The sequence below is a fragment of the Octopus bimaculoides genome, chromosome 15 (genome assembly GCF_001194135.2).
Source record: "Octopus bimaculoides isolate UCB-OBI-ISO-001 chromosome 15, ASM119413v2, whole genome shotgun sequence".
Classification (NCBI taxonomy): domain Eukaryota; kingdom Metazoa; phylum Mollusca; class Cephalopoda; order Octopoda; family Octopodidae; genus Octopus; species Octopus bimaculoides.
The window spans coordinates 3,760,084-3,768,205 of record NC_068995.1 but is presented as its reverse complement, the minus strand read 5'-3'; the positions used below and the strand labels follow the sequence as shown (position 1 = coordinate 3,768,205).

At 37.4% G+C, this 8,122-nt stretch overlaps 1 long non-coding RNA gene across 1 annotated transcript; it reads left to right on the top strand.

Moving 5' to 3' along the window:
- Positions 1–1,926: 1,926 nt before the first annotated feature.
- Positions 1,927–6,501, top strand: LOC128249543 (uncharacterized). The gene is made up of 2 exons (XR_008265664.1): positions 1,927–1,985; positions 6,282–6,501. It is a non-coding gene; the product is annotated as an uncharacterized LOC128249543 (long non-coding RNA).
- The last annotated feature ends 1,621 nt before the right edge of the window (positions 6,502–8,122 follow it).

Genomic DNA, 8,122 nt, shown 5'->3' with positions numbered 1-8,122 from the left:
GATTCTCCAGTAAAGTTACTTACTGGCGGTGCTCCAGCATGGCCGCAGCCCAAGAGCTGAAATATGTAATAGAATAAAAGAATGTGTGTGTGTGTGTGTGTGTGTGTGTGTGTGTGTGTGTGTGTGTGTGTGTGTGTGTGTGTGTGCGCGCGCCTGCCCTTCGTCGCTAAATATTGAGAAACTCAAAAACGCAGTACTTTCTGAAAGAAGTCCTCTACGCTATTTGTTCTGCAGATAGTGTCAGATACTCTCTTGTCATTCCCACTTGCCCATCATACATACGCTGAAACCAGTAATTATCGCGGGATAATCTTGTAATAAACCACCGACATTATTGTACACCAATCTATGATATAAAAACGGAAGAAAAATTTTTTAAAAACTAAATGAAGAACTTCAGTTCTGCTTCTTTAAATGGTAAAGGAGGGTGGAATGATTAAAATATGTTTATCGACTCGAGTGGTTGCAGCAAACACTGTTTGAACCGTCTGGAACGTCTGGAAGGTCATCTTTGGAATGTAGTATGGATTAATTTACATTGAGCAGATGGATCACAAGTGTTGCTATTTTAGAAGTTCTATTTTTGGTAAATATTCTAAAGCAGTTTATACATACCGAAGCAGCGCAATGTTAAATGAATTTAATGCAGAAATTTAATCTCTGAGAGAACAGCATCGGACAACATGGTTGATATTTTGCTATTGACGTCGCCGTTGCTGCTGCTGCTGCTGCTGTTGTTGTTGGCTGGATTGCTAAAGCATCGAACATATTCCTTCAGACATTTCTTCTGATTCTCAACACCCCGAGTTCAAATTCTGCAGAAGCCCACTACTTTTGTTTCTGCTACACATGTCGTAAAGAGAAAGATGCACTCAGACAAAAATATAGCAAACATATTTAGGAGGACTAACCATTAGGTTAGTCGTTAGGTTTTGAGTTCGAAATCCGCCGAGGTCGACTTTGCCTTTCATCCTTTCGGGGTCGATAAAATTAGTACCAGTTACGTACTGGGGTCGATGCAATCGACTTAATCCCTTCTCTCAAAATATGAGGCCATGTGCTTCCGGTAGCAAGGCGGCGAGCCGGCAGAATTGTTAGCATGACGGGCAAAATACTTATCCGTCTTTATGTTCTGAGTTCAAATTCCACCGGGGTCGATTTTTACCTTTCATCCTTATGGAGTTGATAAAGTAAGTACCAGCTGGGGACTGGGGTTGATGTAATCGATACACCCCTTCCCCGTGACAAAATTTGAAACCGGTATAGATGTAGGTCTAAGGCGGTGAACTGGCAGAATCGTTAGCACGCCGGTCGAAATGCTTAGCGGCATTTCATCCGTCTTTACGTTCTGAGTTCAAATTCCGCCGAGGTCGATTTTTACCTTTCATCCTTATGGGGTCGATAAAGTAAGTACCAGTTGAGTACTGGGGTTGATTTAATCGACTTCCTCCCTTCCCGAAATTGTTAGCCTCGTGTCAAAAATTGAAACCGTTATTATATTCCTTGATATACAACAGGAAACATAGTTACCGTTCTTCTTTCGGAGATCATAAATCAATGACTTATTGGAAATATTTTAGGTCGATTTTAATGAGAGATAATTTGGTGTTAGGAAAATTAGTTGTTAATTACAACAAATGCAAAGTATTCATTTACTAATGGATGTTTAAAGCAGGACAAGGTTGTTTCTTATTCTGAAATAATTTTGTTTGTAAAAGAGAAAGAAAACAAAACGTAACAAATTATTAATTAGATTATTAATATTGTGTTGTTATTGTTGTCGTTGTAATTAATTATCTAATTTTCATAACTGCTAATTACGTATAACTAACTTCCTCTGATATCTCAAGATAAACCATAAGTTTATGAATTTATTCATTATCAGCGGCAAGGGAAGTCACGTGATAGGCTGATCGGGTAAAATAGGACAAATGCAGGTGGGCGAATTAACGAAACAATGGATTACCTGCAGGTCTACCTACTCTGTCTGTATATTTCTCTTTCTTTCTTTTTCTCTTTACTTCTCTCCACCACTGCCACCCCACCCCCCGTCCCCCAATTTCTCTTCTCAGTATTTTGTGTGTGGTTTCCATTATCTTGTCTCACATTCACCTTTTGTTATAACCTTATTTCTCACTTTCCATCCAATACAATACACCATCACCGCTGCCGCCGCCAGTTTCTCCTATATATAACGTGAGTGTAATTTTATATAAGATGGAGCTGTAAAATATTACCATTAACAATGAACGCCTAATATGAATAATGAGGCCGAGCTTTGACGAGCTTTGCCGAGCTTTGACGAGCTTTTGCTATAAACATTTCAAGCAATACTTTTCTCTTTCCATTTGCTTGCTAACGAACCAGCTTCCATAACTACGATTCTTCGACAATATCATTGATTCAATATCCTTATTATCGACTTCCTTACAGCCAAATATTTTCTAAATGTGATGAAAACACATTACATTAGTAGCAGTTAGATACGCCTTAATGAAGCGACTGTTAATTAAGCAGGGTAAAAAAGAAAAATTGTTTATATATTAATTAGCTAATAACTGCGATTCAACAAGAGATGTATTCGAGAAAGTTCTCCTCTCCCACGTTGTAATTAGTTAATTTATATGAAAGGGTTTTATAATGAAATGCTGGTTCTAATAGTTAATTTTTGCTTCTCTTAAGCGGAATATCTGAGGTTTGGTGTAATAGTAACTGAGTGAAGAATAATTAAACCATTTTTTAGTCTTTACCATTTTAGCGCTGTCAGTGTTGGCGTTCATTTTAACAAAAAACAAATAATAAATTCTATTCTTTCTCTCTCTCTCTCTCTCTCATTCTTCCTCTCATATACACCATACTCTCCTTCCCTCTCTCACCCTCTCTCTCTCCCACTCTCATTCTTTCTCTCTCTCACTGTATCCCTTTCTTTCCTTCTCTTTCACTCTCTCTTTCTGTCTCTCTGTCTCTATCTCACTCCCGCTTTCTTCCTCCCTCTCCTTTCCCTTCCCCTCTCCCTCTCTCCCCTCATTTTGTTTTCCTGCGCCTCTCTTTCCTTCTTCTTTCTCTCCCCTCTCCCTTTCTCCTCCCCTCTCCTCCCCTATTCCCCCTTCTCTCCCACCTCTCTCCCACACTTCTCATATACAATCTTATTATAGTGCGGTTAATAACCTTTCACAATTTCCTTTCTGTAAGTTTTCCATTTACGCCGGAGACAAGACCACCACAACGGTTTTACATAATCTCTCCTTAGACACTCCCTCTGCAATGGAAAATTTAAATATATACCACAGCCTCGAGAACAGAATGGGTTATCCACTTAAGTAGAACCTCATCATTTTGGCTTCTACAACTTTAATGCTTTGCTACAATCATACGTCAACCATCTCGTTAATATAAGCTTTCCCTAAATACAGTGCAAGCCATAACGAAAACTGGTGTGTCTTGGGAGGGTCATTTTGCCAATATTAGTAACCACACGCACTGGTTCAATATTACTTCTTTATTGTTAGTAAGTCGGTTAAATATCTAACCAACTAATAAATCGATCGTTTGTTTGATATGCTAGTTAAACAACCAATCGGTTGTTTGTTAGTCAAAGGTCTTGATATAATTCATTTACATAATCCGTGCCAAGATATTCTCTTCTGTAGAAATTTCAGTGTATATTTTGTGTAGCATAGGGAGCTAAATTATCTTTTATCGTTTATTTGTTTAAATCATTGAACTGTGGCCATGCTGGGGCACCGTAATCAAGAGTTTTAGTCGGACAGATCAACACTAATACTTATTTTAACGTCTGCTTCTTATTTTAACGATTTCTTTTGCTGAACCGCTAAGGTACCGGATGTAAACAAATCAACAGCAGTTGTCAGGCGGTGGTGGGAGATAAACACACACACACACATCTACACATCCACACACACACATGCACACACACATGTATATATATATATATATATATATATATATATATACACACACATTCATATATATATATATATATTTACAAACACATATAAATAATGTGTGTGCGCGCGCACGTGTATCACGAGTTTCCACACACTTTCCGTCTACCAAATTCACTCGCAAAGCTTAAATCTACGCGGGGCTATGGTAGAAACCATTTTCCCCAAAGTGCCGCGCAGTGGGACTGAACCCAAAACCACATGGATGTAAAGCAAGCCTCTTAACTACACGGCCGAAGTCTTTTCTCCGTTTCATTGTTTCGTAGTCGGTAAGACAAAGATCAGTTCGATGTAAAACGAGTACTGGTTCAATGTAATCGACTTTGCCATCTTCTTAAAATTGCTGGCCCAGTGCCAAAACTAGAAATACATATTATAGAATTTTCAAATATAATTAAATACGCCATGGTGGTAATTTATTCTTATGTGGACAGATTACATCTCCGCACTGCAAAACCAGCCAATCACTGCTCACCAATGACTTAATCGTTTCGTGTTTATGCAGAGCGTGTCTTACTGTATTCTTAACTATAATTCGCCAATCCCTGGTTGAGTTATTATATCGCCAAGTCCTCCTCTCTCTCTTTCATCCTCACACTCTCTCTCTCGCTTTCCGTCTCTCTCTTTCCTTCTCTCCTCCATCTACCTCTCTCTCTCTCTATCTATCTATCTATTTATCTCTCCCTCTTTCTCTTTTCTTTTAGTTATTTAAATGGAATACGCTCGGCTCATTGTCCATTAAAAAAAGCATCTCATATCCAGCGAACACAAATGTAGACTGTTTTGCCAAAAGGCAATTTCAACATCTATAACGTTATGGTACATTATAATTCCATTGAGTTTCAAAACCAAGTAAATATCGTAGGCCAGACGACATATTTAATAATCTTTGATTTTAATTTGATTTATTTTTATCTACTTATTATTATTATTATTTTTGTTTTTGTTTTTCAAAATCAAATCTGTATTATGATCACGTCGTCTACTTTTAACCTGCTTATATACTTAGGGAAAGCTATTACAAACTATGTAAGTTTGGGCGTAGGAGTGGCTGTGTGGTAAGTAGCTTGCTTACCAACCACATGGTCCCAGGCTCAGTCACACTACTATAGCCTCAGGTGTCTTGGGGAAATTTCGAACCTGGGTTCTCATTCCTAAGGTGTTTTTCGTTGTGGTGTCATTATATTCAAGCCACGTGGTATTAGCTTTCAGTCTCTACATCTACACAGGAAGGTTAGATCAAAAGGTACCTTAGGAATGAGAACCCAGGTTCGAAATTTCCCCCAAGACACCTGATGAAGGCTGGAGGGTATATCAGCCGAAACGTTGTGTTAACAACAAACAAGATGAGGACAAATATCCGTTAAATGTAAATAATGTAAATGAGCTACAATAAAGTTAAATACGGTGATTAGAAAAATATAGTAAATATTAGTCTAGATGATCACATAGTGCTGTATGTAAGGGAGACAAATGCTGAAGTTTCAAAAATTTCAACCGTCGTCAGCTGACGTGGAGTTTTTGTTATTACTAGTTGGTGTTATTGTAATTAACTTACTATAGAGAAATATTCGTAAACAAAAACGAATGGCTTCGAGAAATGAGATTCATTAATTTAATTATAAATGGTGCTGGCCATATTTTTATGAAATAAAATGGTGTATTCGATTCATTACAATGTTTTGGTCAACATTGCAACAATGTTTCCTTTTTGAAAAATAATTCAATTTTGATGGAAGAGTGTTTGTTTTTTTTTTTTTTTTGGTTGTTTGATTTCTTTCTTTTACTTTCACAAAAGAAGAATCCACACAATTCTACTTCACCCATCCCCACTCACCTCTCATACCTGAATATCTGCAGCAGATATTACCAGTAACTCAAGCTCATAGTCTCCCTTCCTCATTCCATTAAATACATGCATTGCTTCTACCGCCCTCTAAACCCTTTAACGGCCGACAACTCTTCCACCATGTCTCTTCTTGAAAAGTTTATATCCATTTTAAGCTACATTTCTTTGATCCTATCGTCATCGACTGTTTCAATATTCACTGGGTCCCCACCTGCAAGGTCATGCGCTATTTATATTGATATGAGATCACTACATCACGCTCATATGGTTGTGATGCATGTTCCAAGTGTACCCTTAGATGGGTGTCATGGTGGGTGCATTAGGATTCGTATATTTGCTCCTCGGTGCTATTTTTATTAGCATGTATTGCTCTCTCACTCAATAATAATAATAATAATAATAATAATAATAATAATAATAATAATAATAATAATAATAATAATAATTGCGTTCTAATTTTGTTACAGGGCCAGCAATTTTGTGATAATGGAGTTAGTTTATGCCATCGACCCCAGAGCTTGTACTTGACTGGTACTTTATTTTATCGACCTCGAAAAGATGAAAAGCAAAGTTGACCACTGCCCGATTTGAAATCAGAAGATAAAGGACTGAAGCGAATGTCGTAAAGTATTTTTCCAGACATTCTGACAATTTTTGCAAATAATAAAATGAGATGCACAACTGAAATTCGTTCAGACTTTTACTCTTTTCTTCAAAGAACGTGTTTCATAGAAATATATTCCAAATCTTAAGAGTTTACCATCACTACCACCACCACCACCACCACCACCACGATGCCGATAATTTTAAAGAGCTATTTTCTTCATTTTCTTTTTGCAAATTCTTTATTTAATTTGCATGTGAGTAACTAAAAACATACGTGTCACTATAGATATTTCACCCAGTGAACTTAAAATTTATAATTAACCCGATTTAAGTTTTATTTCCAGAAATCTTGACCTTCCAGCGTCTTCCAATAATTGATTTAAGCACTAATCTACGTCACTTTCCTTTCATCGTCTGTAACAACCAATTAACGTTTCTCTTGTTTTCGGGGAAACAAAAAAAAACTATAAATTAATAAATTTCGTTTCGGCTTTTTTATAACAGAAACCTTAGTTAGACGTAGTAGCAGCAGTGGCGGTAGTAGCAGCAGAAAGAGAAATAAGGTTAACGATTGAACACTATAATCTAGAATTTGGCCGCAGGTATGGCTGTCTGGTGTCTGGCTAAGGTACTCCTATCGTTAATAACGTGGCTTCGTGTTCAATCCTACAGAGCAGAATTTTGACCATGGGCGCAGACGTGGTTCTGTGCGTGTGTGGTAAGACGTTTGCCACCCAAATACATGGGTCCGAGTTCAGTCCCACTGCGTGGCACTTTGGGCAAGTGTCTTCTACTATAACTTCGGGCTGACTGAAGCCTTGTGAGTGGTACTTATGCTATCAGTATCTTTTGCCGAACCACTAAGTTACGGAGACGTAAATACACCAACACTGATTATCAAGAGATGGTAAGAAACACAGAAACACATACATATGCGCGTGCACGCACACACACACATACACACACACACACACACACACATTAACCAAATCCACTTACAAAGCTTTGATCGGCCCGAGGCTATGGTAGATGATATTTGCCCAAGGCCCCACGCTGTCGGACTGAACCCGGAACCATGTGGCTGGGAAGCAATCTACTTCCCACACAGCCACGCCTCCTGCGCCTAGACGTCATTATTTTCTGAATTCTTGACCTGTGTTCATTAACAACGTTTGTCCAACTTTGTCACACCTTTTAAAGTACGAAAATAATAAGCGAGTTCATTGATAGGAAATAGCTTAACGGAACCGGAAACTTTAGTTTTGAATTACTGTACTTCCGAGTAGTTTTGTTTTTTGTATTCTTTTGTAAATCTCATTTTTAATTAAGACGACATCCAGTTGATGACAATTATCATATTCTTTTCATTGGTTTATTGATCATTAAGAAAATGCCTTCTCACTGCCGTATCGAGATGATCAGCGGGAATTAAATTCAGCCGTAATTAAAAGTTATTCCATTTTCATTATAATTTGTTTTGTTTTGTTTTGTTATGCAAAAGAAGAATATTTAATTAAGTAAAATTAACATTAATTTCGGTAAAAATTTAATTGTCATCTTTATTTGGTTAAAGTAAACAAAACAATCTTTAAAAGTGTGACACAAAAACCGTCTGAATGCAAATCAATCATTTCTGGTCAAAACATCAAAATTAATCGACTCGAATCTGTTGAAGTGCAGATATATTCAAGGTGCAGCGTAA